The sequence below is a fragment of the Lissotriton vulgaris genome, chromosome 1_1, assembly GCF_964263255.1.
Source record: "Lissotriton vulgaris chromosome 1_1, aLisVul1.2, whole genome shotgun sequence".
NCBI lineage: Eukaryota > Metazoa > Chordata > Amphibia > Caudata > Salamandridae > Lissotriton > Lissotriton vulgaris.
This window is the reverse complement of record NC_141685.1, coordinates 232,447,731-232,468,852: the sequence shown is the minus strand read 5'-3', so window position 1 is coordinate 232,468,852 and position 21,122 is coordinate 232,447,731. Positions and strand designations below refer to the sequence as shown.

At 39.6% G+C, this 21,122-nt stretch overlaps 21 non-coding genes across 21 annotated transcripts; all 21 read left to right on the top strand.

Moving 5' to 3' along the window:
* Positions 1-278: 278 nt before the first annotated feature.
* On the top strand, positions 279-351 carry TRNAK-CUU (transfer RNA lysine (anticodon CUU)). Its single transcript has one exon. It is a non-coding gene; the product is annotated as a tRNA-Lys (tRNA).
* A 330-nt stretch (positions 352-681) lies between these two features.
* TRNAA-AGC (transfer RNA alanine (anticodon AGC)) lies at positions 682-754 on the top strand. The gene has a single exon. It is a non-coding gene; the product is annotated as a tRNA-Ala (tRNA).
* Positions 755-4,479: 3,725 nt separating this feature from the next.
* TRNAK-CUU (transfer RNA lysine (anticodon CUU)) lies at positions 4,480-4,552 on the top strand. The gene has a single exon. It is a non-coding gene; the product is annotated as a tRNA-Lys (tRNA).
* A 330-nt stretch (positions 4,553-4,882) lies between these two features.
* Positions 4,883-4,955, top strand: TRNAD-AUC (transfer RNA aspartic acid (anticodon AUC)). Its single transcript has one exon. It is a non-coding gene; the product is annotated as a tRNA-Asp (tRNA).
* Positions 4,956-7,629: 2,674 nt separating this feature from the next.
* On the top strand, positions 7,630-7,702 carry TRNAK-CUU (transfer RNA lysine (anticodon CUU)). Its single transcript has one exon. It is a non-coding gene; the product is annotated as a tRNA-Lys (tRNA).
* Positions 7,703-8,032: 330 nt separating this feature from the next.
* On the top strand, positions 8,033-8,105 carry TRNAA-AGC (transfer RNA alanine (anticodon AGC)). The gene has a single exon. It is a non-coding gene; the product is annotated as a tRNA-Ala (tRNA).
* A 979-nt stretch (positions 8,106-9,084) lies between these two features.
* Positions 9,085-9,157, top strand: TRNAA-AGC (transfer RNA alanine (anticodon AGC)). The gene has a single exon. It is a non-coding gene; the product is annotated as a tRNA-Ala (tRNA).
* A 574-nt stretch (positions 9,158-9,731) lies between these two features.
* Positions 9,732-9,804, top strand: TRNAK-CUU (transfer RNA lysine (anticodon CUU)). Its single transcript has one exon. It is a non-coding gene; the product is annotated as a tRNA-Lys (tRNA).
* A 1,202-nt stretch (positions 9,805-11,006) lies between these two features.
* On the top strand, positions 11,007-11,079 carry TRNAK-CUU (transfer RNA lysine (anticodon CUU)). The gene has a single exon. It is a non-coding gene; the product is annotated as a tRNA-Lys (tRNA).
* A 330-nt stretch (positions 11,080-11,409) lies between these two features.
* TRNAA-AGC (transfer RNA alanine (anticodon AGC)) lies at positions 11,410-11,482 on the top strand. The gene has a single exon. It is a non-coding gene; the product is annotated as a tRNA-Ala (tRNA).
* A 2,027-nt stretch (positions 11,483-13,509) lies between these two features.
* On the top strand, positions 13,510-13,582 carry TRNAA-AGC (transfer RNA alanine (anticodon AGC)). The gene has a single exon. It is a non-coding gene; the product is annotated as a tRNA-Ala (tRNA).
* A 574-nt stretch (positions 13,583-14,156) lies between these two features.
* Positions 14,157-14,229, top strand: TRNAK-CUU (transfer RNA lysine (anticodon CUU)). The gene has a single exon. It is a non-coding gene; the product is annotated as a tRNA-Lys (tRNA).
* Positions 14,230-14,559: 330 nt separating this feature from the next.
* TRNAA-AGC (transfer RNA alanine (anticodon AGC)) lies at positions 14,560-14,632 on the top strand. Its single transcript has one exon. It is a non-coding gene; the product is annotated as a tRNA-Ala (tRNA).
* A 574-nt stretch (positions 14,633-15,206) lies between these two features.
* Positions 15,207-15,279, top strand: TRNAK-CUU (transfer RNA lysine (anticodon CUU)). Its single transcript has one exon. It is a non-coding gene; the product is annotated as a tRNA-Lys (tRNA).
* Positions 15,280-17,226: 1,947 nt separating this feature from the next.
* Positions 17,227-17,299, top strand: TRNAK-CUU (transfer RNA lysine (anticodon CUU)). Its single transcript has one exon. It is a non-coding gene; the product is annotated as a tRNA-Lys (tRNA).
* Positions 17,300-17,851: 552 nt separating this feature from the next.
* TRNAA-AGC (transfer RNA alanine (anticodon AGC)) lies at positions 17,852-17,924 on the top strand. The gene has a single exon. It is a non-coding gene; the product is annotated as a tRNA-Ala (tRNA).
* Positions 17,925-18,277: 353 nt separating this feature from the next.
* On the top strand, positions 18,278-18,350 carry TRNAK-CUU (transfer RNA lysine (anticodon CUU)). Its single transcript has one exon. It is a non-coding gene; the product is annotated as a tRNA-Lys (tRNA).
* Positions 18,351-18,902: 552 nt separating this feature from the next.
* On the top strand, positions 18,903-18,975 carry TRNAA-AGC (transfer RNA alanine (anticodon AGC)). Its single transcript has one exon. It is a non-coding gene; the product is annotated as a tRNA-Ala (tRNA).
* A 348-nt stretch (positions 18,976-19,323) lies between these two features.
* On the top strand, positions 19,324-19,396 carry TRNAK-CUU (transfer RNA lysine (anticodon CUU)). The gene has a single exon. It is a non-coding gene; the product is annotated as a tRNA-Lys (tRNA).
* A 977-nt stretch (positions 19,397-20,373) lies between these two features.
* TRNAK-CUU (transfer RNA lysine (anticodon CUU)) lies at positions 20,374-20,446 on the top strand. Its single transcript has one exon. It is a non-coding gene; the product is annotated as a tRNA-Lys (tRNA).
* Positions 20,447-20,776: 330 nt separating this feature from the next.
* On the top strand, positions 20,777-20,849 carry TRNAA-AGC (transfer RNA alanine (anticodon AGC)). The gene has a single exon. It is a non-coding gene; the product is annotated as a tRNA-Ala (tRNA).
* Positions 20,850-21,122: the final 273 nt, after the last annotated feature.

Sequence of the window (21,122 nt, the reverse complement as noted above, 5' to 3'; positions counted from 1 at the left end):
AGGATTTGATTTTCTTCACAAAAAGGGATTGGTCTGCATACTGTCTTAAGGAGGGAGCCCGGCTAGCTCAGTCGGTAGAGCATGAGACTCTTAATCTCAGGGTCGTGGGTTCAAGCCCCACGTTGGGCGCAAACGAGTAATTTTTGCCTGAATATTGCATTGACTCTCATAATATGGAGATTAATCTTGCATTAGACCTGAAATAACTCCCAAAAATTGTCCAGGAATGGATTTCCTTCATAAAAAATGATTAGTCTGCATACCATCTTGAAGTGGGAGCCCGGCTAGCTCAGTCGGTAGAGCATGAGACTCTTAATCTCAGGGTCGTGGGTTCGAGCCCCACGCTGGGCGAAAATGAGTAATTTTTGCTGGACTCTCATAATCTGGTGATTATTCTTGCATTAGACATGCAATAACTATCAAAAATGGTATCTCCCTTGGTTTCTCATTGGTGGGAAATTTAACTTCAAGATTAGGTAGGGTATGAGTCTAGATGAACACACCACAATATCACTCATATTCGAGTAGTAAACAGGCCAACCTGAACTGTAAAACATCCCATAAGTGGAGGTAAGGCATATGTTAGGAGTGAACTGAACACTGTTATGGGCAATTGGACTTCAAATAAAGTGTGGAAGGCAGTGAGGTTACTTTTTTCATGTTATGCAGATTAAAAACACAGGGGAATTAGCTCAAATGGTAGAGCGCTCGCTTAGCATGCGAGAGGTAGCGGGATCGATGCCCGCATTCTCCATTATAAAATTTGCATACATTTTATTTTTAACTTGTCATTGCCAAGGTCATTGCAGAGTAAGAACAGAAAAATCACAGATGGCTTTCAAATATGGTCTCATTATAACAACTAAAGTGGTTTAATCAAAAGGGTTCAGGTATTCTTTAGCATGTGAGAGGAATTTGAATTCTTATGCAATCTCAAAATGAAGTTCTCACAACTTCCATTTTCATTTTCTCTTATTTTTTTTTGACACTCTGTCCTCTGAAGGATGTATAAATCTGGCTTTCCTTGCAAAACAAGAGTAGAGGAATATCCAGGATTTGATTTTCTTCACAAAAAGGGATTGGTCTGCATACTGTCTTAAGGAGGGAACCCGGCTAGCTCAGTCGGTAGAGCATGAGACTCTTAATCTCATGGTCATGGGTTCGAGCCCCACGTTGGGCGAAAATGGGTAATTTTTGCCTGAATATTGCATTGACTCTCATAATATGGAGATTAATATTGCATTAGACATGCAATAACTCCCCAAAATTGTCCAGGAATGGATTTCCTTCATAAAAAATGATTAGTCTGCATACCATCTTGAAGTGGGAGCCTGGCTAGCTCAGTCGGTAGAGCATGAGACTCTTAATCACAGGGTCGTGGGTTCGAGCCCCACGTTGGGCGAAAATGAGTAATTTTTGCTGGACTCTCATAATATGGTGATTATTCTTGCATTAGACATGCAATAACTATCAAAAATGGTATCTCCCTTGGTTTCTCATTGGTGGGAAATTTAACTTCAAGATTAGCTAGGGTATGAGTCTAGATGAACACACCACAATATCACTCATATTCGAGTAGTAAACAGGCCAACCTGAACTGTAAAACATCCCATAAGTGGAGGTAAGGCATAAGTTAGGAGTGAACTGAACACTGTTATGGGCAATTGGACTTCAAATAAAGTGTGGAAGGCAGTGAGGTTACTTTTTTCATGTTATGCAGATTAAACACACAGGGGAATTAGCTCAAATGGTAGAGTGCTCGCTTAGCATGCGAGAGGTAGCGGGATCGATGCCTGCATTCTCCATTATAAAATTTGCATACATTTTATTTTTAACTTGTCATTGCCAAGGTCATTGCAGAGTAAGAACAGAAAAATCACAGATGGCTTTCAAATATGGTCTCATTATAACAACTAAAGTGGTTTAATCAAAAGGGTTCAGGTATTCTTTAGCATGTGAGAGGAATTTGAATTCTTATGCAATCTCAAAATGAAGTTCTCACAACTTCCATTTTCATTTTCTCTTATTTTTTTGACACTCTGTCCTCTGAAGGATGTATAAATCTGGCTTTCCTTGCAAAACAAGAGTAGAGGAATATCCAGGATTTGATTTTCTTCACAAAAAGGGATTGGTCTGCATACTGTCTTAAGGAGGGAACCCGGCTAGCTCAGTTGGTAGAGCATGAGACTCTTAATCTCATGGTCATGGGTTCGAGCCCCACGTTGGGCGAAAATGGGTAATTTTTGCCTGAATATTGCATTGACTCTCATAATATGGAGATTAATATTGCATTAGACATGCAATAACTCCCCAAAATTGTCCAGGAATGGATTTCCTTCATAAAAAATGATTAGTCTGCATACCATCTTGAAGTGGGAGCCTGGCTAGCTCAGTCGGTAGAGCATGAGACTCTTAATCACAGGGTCGTGGGTTCGAGCCCAACGTTGGGCGAAAATGAGTAATTTTTGCTGGACTCTCATAATCTGGTGATTATTCTTGCATTAGACATGCAATAACTATCAAAAATGGTATCTCCCTTGGTTTCTCATTGGTGGGAAATTTAACTTCAAGATTAGGTAGGGTATGAGTCTAGATGAACACACCACAATATCACTCATATTCGAGTAGTAAACAGGCCAACCTGAACTGTAAAACATCCCATAAGTGGAGGTAAGGCATAAGTTAGGAGTGAACTGAACACTGTTATGGGCAATTGGACTTCAAATAAAGTGTGGAAGGCAGTGAGGTTACTTTTTTCATGTTATGCAGATTAAACACACAGGGGAATTAGCTCAAATGGTAGAGTGCTCGCTTAGCATGCGAGAGGTAGCGGGATCGATGCCTGCATTCTCCATTATAAAATTTGCATACATTTTATTTTTAACTTGTCATTGCCAAGGTCATTGCAGAGTAAGAACAGAAAAATCACAGATGGCTTTCAAATATGGTCTCATTATAACAACTAAAGTGGTTTAATCAAAAGGGTTCAGGTATTCTTTAGCATGTGAGAGGAATTTGAATTCTTATGCAATCTCAAAATGAAGTTCTCACAACTTCCATTTTCATTTTCTCTTATTTTTTTTTGACACTCTGTCCTCTGAAGGATGTATAAATCTGGCTTTCCTTGCAAAACAAGAGTAGAGGAATATCCAGGATTTGATTTTCTTCACAAAAAGGGATTGGTCTGCATACTGTCTTAAGGAGGGAACCCGGCTAGCTCAGTCGGTAGAGCATGAGACTCTTAATCTCATGGTCATGGGTTCGAGCCCCACATTGGGCGAAAATGGGTAATTTTTGCCTGAATATTGCATTGACTCTCATAATATGGAGATTAATATTGCATTAGACATGCAATAACTCCCAAAAATTGTCCAGGAATGGATTTCCTTCATAAAAAATGATTAGTCTGCATACCATCTTGAAGTGGGAGCCTGGCTAGCTCAGTCGGTAGAGCATGAGACTCTTAATCACAGGGTCGTGGGTTCGAGCCCCACGTTGGGCAAAAATGAGTAATTTTTGCTGGACTCTCATAATCTGGTGATTATTCTTGCATTAGACATGCAATAACTATCAAAAATGGTATCTCCCTTGGTTTCTCATTGGTGGGAAATTTAACTTCAAGATTAGGTAGGGTATGAGTCTAGATGAACACACCACAATATCACTCATATTCGAGTAGTAAACAGGCCAACCTGAACTGTAAAACATCCCATAAGTGGAGGTAAGGCATAAGTTAGGAGTGAACTGAACACTGTTATGGGCAATTGGACTTCAAATAAAGTGTGGAAGGCAGTGAGGTTACTTTTTTCATGTTATGCAGATTAAACACACAGGGGAATTAGCTCAAATGGTAGAGTGCTCGCTTAGCATGCGAGAGGTAGCGGGATCGATGCCTGCATTCTCCATTATAAAATTTGCATACATTTTATTTTTAACTTGTCATTGCCAAGGTCATTGCAGAGTAAGAACAGAAAAATCACAGATGGCTTTCAAATATGGTCTAATTATAACAACTAAAGTGGTTTAATCAAAAGGGTTCAGGTATTCTTTAGCATGTGAGAGGAATTTGAATTCTTATGCAATCTCAAAATGAAGTTCTCACAACTTCCATTTTCATTTTCTCTTATTTTTTTGGACATTCTGTCCTCTGAAGGATGTATAAATCTGGCTTTCCTTGCAAAAGAAGAGTAGAGGAATATCCAGGATTTGATTTTCTTCACAAAAAGGGATTGGTCTGCATACTGTCTTAAGGAGGGAGCCCGGCTAGCTCAGTCGGTAGAGCATGAGACTCTTAATCTCAGGGTCGTGGGTTCAAGCCCCACGTTGGGCGAAAACGAGTAATTTTTGCCTGAATATTGCATTGACTCTCATAATATGGAGATTAATCTTGCATTAGACCTGCAATAACTCCCAAAAATTGTCCAGGAATGGATTTCCTTCATAAAAAATGATTAGTCTGCATACCATCTTGAAGTGGGAGCCCGGCTAGCTCAGTCGGTAGAGCATGAGACTCTTAATCTCAGGGTCGTGGGTTCGAGCCCCACGTTGGGCGGAAATGAGTAATTTTTGCTGGACTCTCATAATCTGGTGATTATTCTTGCATTAGACATGCAATAACTATCAAAAATGGTATCTCCCTTGGTTTCTCATTGGTGGGAAATTTAACTTCAAGATTAGGTAGGGTATGAGTCTAGATGAACACACCACAATATCACTCACATTCGAGTAGTAAACAGGCCAACCTGAACTGTAAAACATCCCATAAGTGGAGGTAAGGCATAAGTTAGGAGTGAACTGAACACTGTTAAGGGCAATTGGACTTCAAATAAAGTGTGGAAGGCAGTGAGGTTACTTTTTTCATGTTATGCAGATTAAAAACACAGGGGAATTAGCTCAAATGGTAGAGCGCTCGCTTATCATGCGAGAGGTAGCGGGATCGATGCCCGCATTCTCCATTATAAAATTTGCATACATTTTATTTTTAACTTGTCATTGCCAAGGTCATTGCAGAGTAAGAACAGAAAAATCACAGATGGCTTTCAAATATGGTCTCATTATAACAACTAAAGTGGTTTAATCAAAAGGGTTCAGGTATTCTTTAGCATGTGAGAGGAATTTGAATTCTTATGCAATCTCAAAATGAAGTTCTCACAACTTCCATTTTCATTTTCTCTTATTTTTTTTGACACTCTGTCCTCTGAAGGATGTATAAATCTGGCTTTCCTTGCAAAACAAGAGTAGAGGAATATCCAGGATTTGATTTTCTTCACAAAAAGGGATTGGTCTGCATACTGTCTTAAGGAGGGAACCCGGCTAGCTCAGTCGGTAGAGCATGAGACTCTTAATCTCATGGTCGTGGGTTCGAGCCCCACGTTGGGCGAAAATGGGTAATTTTTGCCTGAATATTTCATTGACTCTCATAATATGGAGATTAATATTGCATTAGACATGCAATAACTCCCAAAAATTGTCCAGGAATGGATTTCCTTCATAAAAAATGATTAGTCTGCATACCATCTTGAAGTGGGAGCCTGGCTAGCTCAGTCGGTAGAGCATGAGACTCTTAATCACAGGGTCGTGGGTTCGAGCCCCACGTTGGGCGAAAATGATTAATTTTTGATGGACTCTCATAATCTGGTGATTATTCTTGCATTAGACATGCAATAACTATCAAAAATGGTATCTCCCTTGGTTTCTCATTGGTGGGAAATTTAACTTCAAGATTAGGTAGGGTATGAGTCTAGATGAACACACCACAATATCACTCATATTCGAGTAGTAAACAGGCCAACCTGAACTGTAAAACATCCCATAAGTGGTGGTAAGGCATAAGTTAGGAGTGAACTGAACACTGTTATGGGCAATTGGACTTCAAATAAAGTGTGGAAGGCAGTGAGGTTACTTTTTTCATGTTATGCAGATTAAACACACAGGGGAATTAGCTCAAATGGTAGAGTGCTCGCTTAGCATGCGAGAGGTAGCGGGATCGATGCCTGCATTCTCCATTATAAAATTTGCATACATTTTATTTTTAACTTGTCATTGCCAAGGTCATTGCAGAGTAAGAACAGAAAAATCACAGATGGCTTTCAAATATGGTCTCATTATAACAACTAAAGTGGTTTAATCAAAAGGGTTCAGGTATTCTTTAGCATGTGAGAGGAATTTGAATTCTTATGCAATCTCAAAATGAAGTTCTCACAACTTCCATTTTCATTTTCTCTTATTTTTTTTGACACTCTGTCCTCTGAAGGATGTATAAATCTGGCTTTCCTTGCAAAACAAGAGTAGAGGAATATCCAGGATTTGATTTTCTTCACAAAAAGGGATTGGTCTGCATACTGTCTTAAGGAGGGAACCCGGCTAGCTCAGTCGGTAGAGCATGAGACTCTTAATCTCATGGTCGTGGGTTCGAGCCCCACGTTGGGCGAAAATGGGTAATTTTTGCCTGAATATTGCATTGACTTTCATAATATGGAGATTAATATTGCATTAGACATGCAATAACTCCCAAAAATTGTCCAGGAATGGATTTCCTTCATAAAAAATGATTAGTCTGCATACCATCTTGAAGTGGGAGCCTGGCTAGCTCAGTCGGTAGAGCATGAGACTCTTAATCACAGGGTCGTGGGTTCGAGCCCCACGTTGGGCGAAAATGAGTAATTTATGATGGACTCTCATAATCTGGTGATTATTCTTGCATTAGACATGCAATAACTATCAAAAATGGTATCTCCCTTGGTTTCTCATTGGTGGGAAATTTAACTTCAAGATTAGGTAGGGTATGAGTCTAGATGAACACACCACAATATCACTCATATTCGAGTAGTAAACAGGCCAACCTGAACTGTAAAACATCCCATAAGTGGAGGTAAGGCATAAGTTAGGAGTGAACTGAACACTGTTATGGGCAATTGGACTTCAAATAAAGTGTGGAAGGCAGTGAGGTTACTTTTTTCATGTTATGCAGATTAAACACACAGGGGAATTAGCTCAAATGGTAGAGTGCTCGCTTAGCATGCGAGAGGTAGCGGGATCGATGCCTGCATTCTCCATTATAAAATTTGCATACATTTTATTTTTAACTTGTCATTGCCAAGGTCATTGCAGAGTAAGAACAGAAAAATCACAGATGGCTTTCAAATATGGTCTCATTATAACAACTAAAGTGGTTTAATCAAAAGGGTTCAGGTATTCTTTAGCATGTGAGAGGAATTTGAATTCTTATGCAATCTCAAAATGAAGTTCTCACAACTTCCATTTTCATTTTCTCTTATTTTTTTGGACATTCTGTCCTCTGAAGGATGTATAAAACTGGCTTTCCTTGCAAAACAAGAGTAGAGGAATATCCAGGATTTGATTTTCTTCACAAAAAGGGATTGGTCTGCATACTGTCTTAAGGAGGGAGCCCGGCTAGCTCAGTCGGTAGAGCATGAGACTCTTAATCTCAGGGTCGTGGGTTCAAGCCCCACGTTGGGCGAAAACGAGTAATTTTTGCCTGAATATTGCATTGACTCTCATAATATGGAGATTAATCTTGCATTAGACCTGAAATAACTCCCAAAAATTGTCCAGGAATGGATTTCCTTCATAAAAAATGATTAGTCTGCATACCATCTTGAAGTGGGAGCCCGGCTAGCTCAGTCGGTAGAGCATGAGACTCTTAATCTCAGGGTCGTGGGTTCGAGCCCCACGTTGGGCGAAAATGAGTGATTTTTGCTGGACTCTCATAATCTGGTGATTATTCATGCATTAGACATGCAATAACTATCAAAAATGGTATCTCCCTTGGTTTCTCATTGGTGGGAAATTTAACTTCAAGATTAGGTAGGGTATGAGTCTAGATGAACACACCACAATATCACTCATATTCGAGTAGTAAACAGGCCAACCTGAACTGTAAAACATCCCATAAGTGGAGGTAAGGCATAAGTTAGGAGTGAACTGAACACTGTTATGGGCAATTGGACTTCAAATAAAGTGTGGAAGGCAGTGAGGTTACTTTTTTCATGTTATGCAGATTAAAAACACAGGGGAATTAGCTCAAATGGTAGAGCGCTCGCTTAGCATGCGAGAGGTAGCGGGATCGATGCCCGCATTCTCCATTATAAAATTTGCATACATTTTATTTTTAACTTGTCATTGCCAAGGTCATTGCAGAGTAAGAACAGAAAAATCACAGATGGCTTTCAAATATGGTCTCATTATAACAACTAAAGTGGTTTAATCAAAAGGGTTCAGGTATTCTTTAGCATGTGAGAGGAATTTGAATTCTTATGCAATCTCAAAATTAAGTTCTCACAACTTCCATTTTCATTTTCTCTTATTTTTTTTTTGACACTCTGTCCTCTGAAGGATGTATAAATCTGGCTTTCCTTGCAAAACAAGAGTAGAGGAATATCCAGGATTTGATTTTCTTCACAAAAAGGGATTGGTCTGCATACTGTCTTAAGGAGGGAACCCGGCTAGCTCAGTCGGTAGAGCATGAGACTCTTAATCTCATGGTCGTGGGTTCGAGCCCCACGTTGGGCGAAAATGGGTAATTTTTGCCTGAATATTGCATTGACTCTCATAATATGGAGATTAATATTGCATTAGACATGCAATAACTCCCAAAAATTGTCCAGGAATGGATTTCCTTCATAAAAAATGATTAGTCTGCATACCATCTTGAAGTGGGAGCCTGGCTAGCTCAGTCGGTAGAGCATGAGACTCTTAATCACAGGGTCGTGGGTTCGAGCCCCACGTTGGGCGAAAATGAGTAATTTTTGCTGGACTCTCATAATCTGGTGATTATTCTTGCATTAGACATGCAATAACTATCAAAAATGGTATCTCCCTTGGTTTCTCATTGGTGGGAAATTTAACTTCAAGATTAGGTAGGGTATGAGTCTAGATGAACACACCACAATATCACTCATATTCGAGTAGTAAACAGGCCAACCTGAACTGTAAAACATCCCATAAGTGGAGGTAAGGCATAAGTTAGGAGTGAACTGAACACTGTTATGGGCAATTGGACTTCAAATAAAGTGTGGAAGGCAGTGAGGTTACTTTTTTCATGTTATGCAGATTAAAAACACAGGGGAATTAGCTCAAATGGTAGAGCGCTCGCTTAGCATGCGAGAGGTAGCGGGATCGATGCCCGCATTCTCCATTATAAAATTTGCATACATTTTATTTTTAACTTGTCATTGCCAAGGTCATTGCAGAGTAAGAACAGAAAAATCACAGATGGCTTTCAAATATGGTCTCATTATAACAACTAAAGTGGTTTAATCAAAAGGGTTCAGGTATTCTTTAGCATGTGAGAGGAATTTGAATTCTTATGCAATCTCAAAATGAAGTTCTCACAACTTCCATTTTCATTTTCTCTTATTTTTTTTGACACTCTGTCCTCTGAAGGATGTATAAATCTGGCTTTCCTTGCAAAACAAGAGTAGAGGAATATCCAGGATTTGATTTTCTTCACAAAAAGGGATTGGTCTGCATACTGTCCTAAGGAGGGAACCCGGCTAGCTCAGTCGGTAGAGCATGAGACTCTTAATCTCATGGTCGTGGGTTCGAGCCCCACGTTGGGCGAAAATGAGTAATTTTTGCCTGAATATTGCATTGACTCTCATAATATGGAGATTAATATTGCATTAGACATGCAATAACTCCCAAAAATTGTCCAGGAATGGATTTCCTTCATAAAAAATGATTAGTCTGCATACCATCTTGAAGTGGGAGCCTGGCTAGCTCAGTCGGTAGAGCATGAGACTCTTAATCTCATGGTCGTGGGTTCGAGCCCCACGTTGGGCGAAAATGAGTAATTTTTGCCTGAATATTGCATTGACTCTCATAATATGGAGATTAATATTGCATTAGACATGCAATAACTCCCAAAAATTGTCCAGGAATGGATTTCCTTCATAAAAAATGATTAGTCTGCATATTACCATCTTGAAGTGGGAGCCTGGCTAGCTCAGTCGGTAGAGCATGAGACTCTTAATCACAGGGTCATGGGTTCGAGCCCCACGTTGGGCGAAAATGAGTAATTTTTGCTGGACTCTCATAATCTGGTGATTATTCTTGCATTAGACATGCAATAACTATCAAAAATGGTATCTCCTTTGGTTTCTCATTGGTGGGAAATGTAACTTCAAGATTAGGTAGGGTATGAGTCTAGATGAACACACCACAATATCACTCATATTCGAGTAGTAAACAGGCCAACCTGAACTGTAAAACATCCCATAAGTGGAGGTAAGGCATAAGTTAGGAGTGAACTGAACACTGTTATGGGCAATTGGACTTCAAATAAAGTGTGGAAGGCAGTGAGGTTACTTTTTTCATGTTATGCAGATTAAACACACAGGGGAATTAGCTCAAATGGTGGAGCGCTCGCTTAGCATGTGAGAGGTAGCGGGATCGATGCCCGCATTCTCCATTATAAAATTTGCATACATTTTATTTTTAACTTGTCATTGCCAAGGTCATTGCAGAGTAAGAACAGAAAAATCACAGATGGCTTTCAAATATGGTCTCATTATAACAACTAAAGTGGTTTAATCAAAAGGGTTCAGGTATTCTTTAGCATGTGAGAGGAATTTGAATTCTTATGCAATCTCAAAATGAAGTTCTCACAACTTCCATTTTCATTTTCTCTTATTTTTTTTGACACTCTGTCCTCTGAAGGATGTATAAATCTGGCTTTCCTTGCAAAACAAGAGTAGAGGAATATCCAGGATTTGATTTTCTTCACAAAAAGGGATTGGTCTGCATACTGTCTTAAGGAGGGAACCCGGCTAGCTCAGTCGGTAGAGCATGAGACTCTTAATCTCAGGGTCGTGGGTTCAAGCCCCACGTTGGGCGAAAACGAGTAATTTTTGCCTGAATATTGCATTGACTCTCATAATATGGAGATTAATCTTGCATTAGACCTGAAATAACTCCCAAAAATTGTCCAGGAATGGATTTCCTTCATAAAAAATGATTAGTCTGCATACCATCTTGAAGTGGGAGCCCGGCTAGCTCAGTCGGTAGAGCATGAGACTCTTAATCTCAGGGTCGTGGGTTCGAGCCCCACGTTGGGCAAAAATGAGTAATTTTTGCTGGACTCTCATAATCTGGTGATTATTCTTGCATTAGACATGCAATAACTATCAAAAATGGTATCTCCCTTGGTTTCTCATTGGTGGGAAATTTAACTTCAAGATTAGGTAGGGTATGAGTCTAGATGAACACACCACAATATCACTCATATTCGAGTAGTAAACAGGCCAACCTGAACTGTAAAACATCCCATAAGTGGAGGTAAGGCATAAGTTAGGAGTGAACTGAACACTGTTATGGGCAATTGGACTTCAAATAAAGTGTGGAAGGCAGTGAGGTTACTTTTTTCATGTTATGCAGATTAAAAAAAAAGGGGAATTAGCTCAAATGGTAGAGCGCTCGCTTAGCATGCGAGAGGTAGCGGGATCGATGCCCGCATTCTCCATTATAAAATTTGCATACATTTTATTTTTAACTTGTCATTGCCAAGGTCATTGCAGAGTAAGAACAGAAAAATCACAGATGGCTTTCAAATATGGTCTCATTATAACAACTAAAGTGGTTTAATCAAAAGGGTTCAGGTATTCTTTAGCATGTGAGAGGAATTTGAATTTTTATGCAATCTCAAAATGAAGTTCTCACAACTTCCATTTTCATTTTCTCTTATTTTTTTTTGACACTCTGTCCTCTGAAGGATGTATAAATCTGGCTTTCCTTGCAAAACAAGAGTAGAGGAATATCCAGGATTTGATTTTCTTCACAAAAAGGGATTGGTCTGCATACTGTCTTAAGGAGGGAACCCGGCTAGCTCAGTCGGTAGAGCATGAGACTCTTAATCTCATGGTCATGGGTTCGAGCCCCACGTTGGGCGAAAATGGGTAATTTTTGCCTGAATATTGCATTGACTCTCATAATATGGAGATTAATATTGCATTAGACATGCAATAACTCCCAAAAATTGTCCAGGAATGGATTTCCTTCATAAAAAATGATTAGTCTGCATACCATCTTGAAGTGGGAGCCTGGCTAGCTCAGTCGGTAGAGCATGAGACTCTTAATCACAGGGTCGTGGGTTCGAGCCCCACGTTGGGCGAAAATGAGTAATTTTTGCTGGACTCTCATAATCTGGTGATTATTCTTGCATTAGACATGCAATAACTATCAAAAATGGTATCTCCCTTGGTTTCTCATTGGTGGGAAATTTAACTTCAAGATTAGGTAGGGTATGAGTCTAGATGAACACACCACAATATCACTCATATTCGAGTAGTAAACAGGCCAACCTGAACTGTAAAACATCCCATAAGTGGAGGTAAGGCATAAATTAGGAGTGAACTGAACACTGTTATGGGCAATTGGACTTCAAATAAAGTGTGGAAGGCAGTGAGGTTACTTTTTTCATGTTATGCAGATTAAACACACAGGGGAATTAGCTCAAATGGTAGAGTGCTCGCTTAGCATGCGAGAGGTAGCGGGATCGATGCCTGCATTCTCCATTATAAAATTTGCATACATTTTATTTTTAACTTGTCATTGCCAAGGTCATTGCAGAGTAAGAACAGAAAAATCACAGATGGCTTTCAAATATGGTCTCATTATAACAACTAAAGTGGTTTAATCAAAAGGGTTCAGGTATTCTTTAGCATGTGAGAGGAATTTGAATTCTTATGCAATCTCAAAATGAAGTTCTCACAACTTCCATTTTCATTTTCTCTTATTTTTTTGGACATTCTGTCCTCTGAAGGATGTATAAATCTGGCTTTCCTTGCAAAAGAAGAGTAGAGGAATATCCAGGATTTGATTTTCTTCACAAAAAGGGATTGATCTGCATACTGTCTTAAGGAGGGAGCCCGGCTAGCTCAGTCGGTAGAGCATGAGACTCTTAATCTCAGGGTCGTGGGTTCAAGCCCCACGTTGGGCGAAAATGGGTAATTTTTGCTTGAATATTGCATTGACTCTCATAATATCGAGATTAATATTGCATTAGACATGCAATAACTCCCAAAAATTGTCCAGGAATGGATTTCCTTCATAAAAAATGATTATTCTGCATACCATCTTGAAGTGGGACCCGGCTAGCTCAGTCGGTAGAGCATGAGACTCTTAATCTCAGGGTCGTGGGTTCGATCCCCACGTTGGGCGAAAATGAGTCATTTTTGCTGGACTCTCATAATCTGGTGATTATTCTTGCATTAGACATGCAATAACTATCAAAAATGGTATCTCCCTTGGTTTCTCATTGGTGGGAAATTTAACTTCAAGATTAGGTAGGGTATGAGTCTAGATGAACACACTACAATATCACTCATATTCGAGTAGTAAACAGGCCAACCTGAACTGTAAAACATACCATAAGTGGAGGTAAGGCATAAGTTAGGAGTGAACTGAACACTGTTATGGGCAATTGGACTTCAAATAAAGTGTGGAAGGCAGTGAGGTTACTTTTTTCATGTTATGCAGATTAAACACACAGGGGAATTAGCTCAAATGGTAGAGCGCTCGCTTAGCATGCGAGAGGTAGCGGGATCGATGCCCGCATTCTCCATTATAAAATTTGCATACATTTTATTTTTAACTTGTCATTGCCAAGGTCATTGCAGAGTAAGAACAGAAAAATCACAGATGGCTTTCAAATATGGTCTCATTATAACAACTAAAGTGGTTTAATCAAAAGGGTTCAGGTATTCTTTAGCATGTGAGAGGAATTTGAATTCTTATGCAATCTCAAAATGAAGTTCTCACAACTTCCATTTTCATTTTCTCTTATTTTTTTTGACACTCTGTCCTCTGAAGGATGTATAAATCTGGCTTTCCTTACAAAACAAGAGTAGAGGAATATCCAGGATTTGATGTTCTTCACAAAAAGGGATTGGTCTGCATACTGTCTTAAGGAGGGAACCCGGCTAGCTCAGTCGGTAGAGCATGAGACTCTTAATCTCAGGGTTGTGGGTTCGAGCCCCACGTTGGGCGAAAACGAGTAATTTCTGCCTGAATATTGCATTGACTCTCATAATATGGAGATTAATCTTGCATTAGACATGCAATAACTCCCAAAAATCGTCCAGGAATGGAATTCCTTCATAAAAAATGATTAGTCTGCATACCATCTTGAAGTGGGAGCCCGGCTAGCTCAGTCGGTAGAGCATGAGACTCTTAATCTCAGGGTCGTGGGTTCGAGCCCCACGTTGGGCGAAAATGAGTAATTTTTGCTGGACTCTCATAATCTGGTGATTATTCTTGCATTAGACATGCAATAACTATCAAAAATGGTATCTCCCTTGGTTTCTCATTGGTGGGAAATTTAACTTCAAGATTAGGTAGGGTATGAGTCTAGATGAACACACCACAATATCACTCATATTCGAGTAGTAAACAGGCCAACCTGAACTGTAAAACATCCCATAAGTGGAGGTAAGGCATAAGTTAGGAGTGAACTGAACACTGTTATGGGCAATTGGACTTCAAATAAAGTGTGGAAGGCAGTAAGGTTACTTTTTTCATGTTATTCAGATTAAAAACACAGGGGAATTAGCTCAAATGGTAGAGCGCTCGCTTAGCATGCGAGAGGTAGCGGGATCGATGCCCGCATTCTCCATTATAAAATTTGCATACATTTTATTTTTAACTTGTCATTGCCAAGGTCATTGCAGAGTAAGAACAGAAAAATCACAGATGGCTTTCAAATATGGTCTCATTATAACAACTAAAGTGGTTTAATCAAAAGGGTTCAGGTATTCTTTAGCATGTGAGAGGAATTTGAATTCTTATGCAATCTCAAAATGAAGTTCTCACAACTTCCATTTTCATTTTCTCTTATTTTTTTTGACACTCTGTCCTCTGAAGGATGTATAAATCTGGCTTTCCTTACAAAACAAGAGTAGAGGAATATCCAGGATTTGATGTTCTTCACAAAAAGGGATTGGTCTGCATACTGTCTTAAGGAGGGAACCCGGCTAGCTCAGTCGGTAGAGCATGAGACTCTTAATCTCAGGGTTGTGGGTTCGAGCCCCACGTTGGGCGAAAACGAGTAATTTCTGCCTGAATATTGCATTGACTCTCATAATATGGAGATTAATCTTGCATTAGACATGCAATAACTCCCAAAAATCGTCCAGGAATGGAATTCCTTCATAAAAAATGATTAGTCTGCATACCATCTTGAAGTGGGAGCCCGGCTAGCTCAGTCGGTAGAGCATGAGACTCTTAATCTCAGGGTCGTGGGTTCGAGCCCCACGTTGGGCGAAAATAAGTAATTTTTGCTGCACTCTCATAATCTGGTGATTATTCTTGCATTAGACATGCAATAACTATCAAAAATGGTATCTCCCTTGGTTTCTCATTGGTGGGAAATTTAACTTCAAGATTAGGTAGGGTATGAGTCTAGATGAACACACCACAATATCACTCATATTCGAGTAGTAAACAGGCCAACCTGAACTGTAAAACATCCCATAAGTGGAGGTAAGGCATAAGTTAGGAGTGAACTGAACACTGTTATGGGCAATTGGACTTCAAATAAAGTGTGGAAGGCAGTGAGGTTACTTTTTTCATGTTATGCAGATTAAACACACAGGGGAATTAGCTCAAATGGTAGAGTGCTCGCTTAGCATGCGAGAGGTAGCGGGATCGATGCCCGCATTCTCCATTATAAAATTTGCATACATTTTATTTTTAACTTGTCATTGCCAAGGTCATTGCAGAGTAAGAACAGAAAAATCACAGATGGCTTTCAAATATGGTCTCATTATAACAACTAAAGTGGTTTAATCAAAAGGGTTCAGGTATTCTTTAGCATGTGAGAGGAATTTGAATTCTTATGCAATCTCAAAATGAAGTTCTCACAACTTCCGTTTTCATTTTCTCTTATTTTTTTTGACATTCTGTCCTCTGAAGGATGTATAAATCTGGCTTTCCTTGCAAAACAAGAGTAGAGGAATATCCAGGATTTGATTTTCTTCACAAAAAGGGATTGGTCTGCATACTGTCTTAACCCCTTCGAGGCTAATGACGAGCTGGGCTCGTCATGGCGCTTACCTGCCGTGCGCGGATGACAAGGCCAGCTCGTCATGAAATAATGGCATACAATCATCTGCAGCGCAGGACGGGAAAACGCCTAGCAGCCATGGGGTTAAGGAGGGAGCCCGGCTAGCTCAGTCGGTAGAGCATGAGACTCTTAATCTCAGGGTCGTGGGTTCAAGCCCCACGTTGGGCGAAAACGAGTAATTTTTGCCTGAATATTGCATTGACTCTCATAATATGGAGATTAATCTTGCATTAGACCTGCAATAACTCCCAAAAATTGTCCAGGAATGGATTTCCTTCATAAAAAATGATTAGTCTGCATACCATCTTGAAGTGGGAGCCCGGCTAGCTCAGTCGGTAGAGCATGAGACTCTTAATCTCAGGGTCGTGGGTTCGCGCCCCACGTTGGGCGAAAATGAGTAATTTTTGCTGGACTCTCATAATCTGGTGATTATTCTTGCATTAGACATGCAATAACTATCAAAAATGGTATCTCCCTTGGTTTCTCATTGGTGGGAAATTTAACTTCAAGATTAGGTAGGGTATGAGTCTAGATGAACACACCACAATATCACTCATATTCGAGTAGTAAACAGGCCAACCTGAACTGTAAAACATCCCATAAGTGGAGGTAAGGCATAAGTTAGGAGTGAACTGAACACTGTTATGGGCAATTGGACTTCAAATAAAGTGTGGAAGGCAGTGAGGTTACTTTTTTCATGTTATGCAAATTAAACACACAGGGGAATTAGCTCAAATGGTAGAGTGCTCGCTTAGCATGCGAGAGGTAGCGGGATCGATGCCCGCATTCTCCATTATAAAATTTGCATACATTTTATTTTTAACTTGTCATTGCCAAGGTCATTGCAGAGTAAGAACAGAAAAATCACAGATGGCTTTCAAATATGGTCTCATTATAACAACTAAAGTGGTTTAATCAAAAGGGTTCAGGTATTCTTTAGCATGTGAGAGGAATTTGAATTCTTATGCAATCTCAAAATGAAGTTCTCACAACTTCCGTTTTCATTTTCTCTTATTTTTTTTGACATTCTGTCCTCTGAAGGATGTATAAATCTGGCTTTCCTTGCGAAACAAGAGTAGAGGAATATCCAGGATTTGATTTTCTTCACAAAAAGGGATTGGTCTGCATACTGTCTTAAGGAGGGAGCCCGGCTAGCTCAGTCGGTAGAGCATGAGACTCTTAATCTCATGGTCGTGGGTTCGAGCCCCACGTTGGGCGAAAATGAGTAATTTTTGCCTGAATATTGCATTGACTCTCATAATATGGAGATTAATATTGCATTAGACATGCAATAACTCCCAAAAATTGTCCAGGAATGGATTTCCTTCATAAAAAATGATTAGTCTGCATACCATCTTGCAGTGGGAGCCCGGCTAGCTCAGTCGGTAGAGCATGGGACTCTTAATCTCAGGGTCGTGGGTTTGAGCCCCACGTTGGGCGAAAATGAGTAATTTTTGCTGGACTCTCATAATCTGGTGATTATTCTTGCATTAGACATGCAATAACTATCAAAAATGGTATCTCCCTTGGTTTCTCATTGGTGGGAAATTTAACTTCAAGATTAGGTAGGGTATAAGTCTAGATGAACACACCACAATATCACTCATATTCGAGTAGTAAACAGGCCAACCTGAACTGTAAAACATCCCATAAGTGGAGGTAAGGCATAAGTTAGGAGTGAACTGAACACTGTTATGGGCAATTGGACTTCAAATAAAGTGTGGAAGGCAGTGAGGTTACTTTTTTCATGTTATGCAGACTAAAAACACAGGGGAATTAGCTCAAATGGTAGAGCGCTTGCTTAGCATGCGAGAGGTAGCGGGATCGATTCCCGCATTCTCCATTATAAAATTTGCATACATTTTATTTTTAACTTGTCATTTCCAAGGTCATTGCAGAGTAAGAACAGAAAAATCACAGATGGCTTTCAAATATGGTCTCATTATAACAACTAAAGTGGTTTAATCAAAAGGGTTCAGGTATTCTTTAGCATGTGAGAGGAATTTGAATTCTTATGCAATCTCAAAATGAAGTTCTCACAACTTCCATTTTCATTTTCTCTTATTTTTTTTTGACACTCTGTCCTCTGAAGGATGTATAAATCTGGCTTTCCTTACAAAACAAGAGTAGAGAAATATCCAGGATTTGATGTTCTTCACAAAAAGGGATTGGTCTGCATACTGTCTTAAGGAGGGAGCCCGGCTAGCTCAGTCGGTAGAGCATGAGACTCTTAATCTCATGGTCGTGGGTTCGAGCCCCACGTTGGGCGAAAATGAGTAATTTTTGCCTGAATATTGCATTGACTCTCATAATATGGAGATTAATCTTGCATTAGACATGCAATAACTCCCAAAAATTGTCCAGGAATGGATTTCCTTCATAAAAAATGATTAGTCTGCATACCATCTTGAAGTGGTAGCCCGGCTAGCTCAGTCGGTAGAGCATGGGACTCTTAATCTCAGGGTCGTGGGTTCGAGCCCCACGTTGGGCGAAAATGAGTAATTTTTGCTGGACTCTCATAATCTGGTGATTATTCTTGCATTAGACATGCAATAACTATCAAAAATGGTATCTCCCTTGGTTTCTCATTGGTGGGAAATTTAACTTCAAGATTAGGTAGGGTATGAGTCTAGATGAACACACCACAATATCACTCATATTCGAGTAGTAAACAGGCCAACCTGAACTGTAAAACATCCCATAAGTGGAGGTAAGGCATAAGTTAGGAGTGAACTGAACACTGTTATGGGCAATTGGACTTCAAATAAAGTGTGGAAGGCAGTGAGGTTACTTTTTTCATGTTATGCAGACTAAAAACACAGGGGAATTAGCTCAAATGGTAGAGCGCTTGCTTAGCATGCGAGAGGTAGCGGGATCGATTCCCGCATTCTCCATTATAAAATTTGCATACATTTTATTTTTAACTTGTCATTTCCAAGGTCATTGCAGAATAAGAACAGAAAAATCACAGATGGCTTTCAAATATGGTCTCATTATAACAACTAAAGTGGTTTAATCAAAAGGGTTCAGGTATTCTTTAGCGAGAGGAATTTGAATTCTTATGCAATCTTAAAATGAAGTTCTCACAACTTCCATTTTCATTTTCTCTTATTTTTTTTGACACTCTGTCCTCTGAAGGATGTATAAATCTGGCTTTCCTTGCAAAACAAGAGTAGAGGAATATCCAGGATTTGATTTTCTTCACAAAAAGGGATTGGTCTGCATACTGTCTTAAGGAGGGAGCCCGGCTAGCTCAGTCGGTAGAGCATGAGACTCTTAATCTCAGGGTCGTGGGTTCGAGCCCCACGTTGGGCGAAAATGAGTAATTTTTGCTGGACTCTCATAATCTGGTGATTATTCTTGCATTAGACATGCAATAACTATCAAAAATGGTATCTCCCTTGGTTTCTCATTGGTGGGAAATTTAACTTCAAGATTAGGTAGGGTATAAGTCTAGATGAACACACCACAATATCACTCATATTCGAGTAGTAAACAGGCCAACCTGAACTGTAAAACATCCCATAAGTGGAGGTAAGGCATAAGTTAGGAGTGAACTGAACACTGTTATGGGCAATTGGTCTTCAAATAAAGTGTGGAAGGCAGTGAGGTTACTTTTTTCATGTTATGCAGATTAAAAACACAGGGGAATTAGCTCAAATGGTAGAGCGCTCGATTAGCATGCGAGAGGTAGTGGGATCGATGCCTGCATTCTCCATTATAAAATTTGCATACATTTTATTTTTAACTTGTCATTGCCAAGGTCATTGCAGAGTAAGAACAGAAAAATCACAGATGGCTTTCAAATATGGTCTCAGTATAACAACTAAAGTGGTTTAATCAAAAGGGTTCAGGTATTCTTTAGCATGTGAGAGGAATTTGAATTCTTATGCAATCTTAAAATGAAGTTCTCACAACTTCCATTTTCATTTTCTCTTATTTTTTTTGACACTCTGTTCTCTGAAGGATGTAAAAATCTGGCTTTCCTTGCAAAACAAGAGTAGAGGAATATCCAGGATTTGATTTTCTTCATAAAAAGGGATTGGTCTGCATACTGTCTTAAGGAGGGAACCCGGCTAGCTCAGTCGGGAGAGCATGAGACTCTTAATCTCATGGTCGTGGGTTCGAGGCCCACGTTGGGCGAAAATGAGTAATTTTTGCCTGAATATTGCATTGACTCTCAAATTATGGAGATTAATCTTGCATTAGACATGCAATAACTCCCAAAAATTGTCCAGGAATGGATTTCCTTCATAAAAAATGATTAGTCTGCATACCATCTTGAAGTGGGAGCCCGGCTAGCTCAGTCGGTAGAGCATGAGACTCTTAATCTCAGGGTCGTGGGTTCGAGCCCCACGTTGGGCGAAAATGAGTAATTTTTGCTGGACTCTCATAATCTGGTGATTATTCTTGCATTAGACATGCAATAACTATCAAAAATGGTATCTCCCTTGGTTTCTCATTGGTGGGAAATTTAACTTCAAGATTAGGTAGGGTATAAGTCTAGATGAACACACCACAATATCACTCATATTCGAGTAGTAAACAGGCCAACCTGAACTGTAAAACATCCCATAAGTGGAGGTAAGGCATAAGTTAGGAGTGAACTGAACACTGTTATGGGCAATTGGACTTCAAATAAAGTGTGGAAGGCAGTGAGGTTACTTTTTTCATGTTATGCAGACTAAAAACACAGGGGAATTAGCTCAAATGGTAGAGCGCTTGCTTAGCATGCGAGAGGTAGCGGGATCGATTCCCGCATTCTCCATTATAAAATTTGCATACATTTTATTTTTAACTTGTCATTTCCAAGGTCATTGCAGAGTAAGAACAGAAAAATCACAGATGGCTTTCAAATATGGTCTCATTATAACAACTAAAGTGGTTTAATCAAAAGGGTTCAGGTATTCTTTAGCATGTGAGAGGAATTTGAATTCTTATGCAATCTCAAAATGAAGTTCTCACAACTTCCATTTTCATTTTCTCTTATTTTTTTTTGACACTCTGTCCTCTGAAGGATGTATAAATCTGGCTTTCCTTA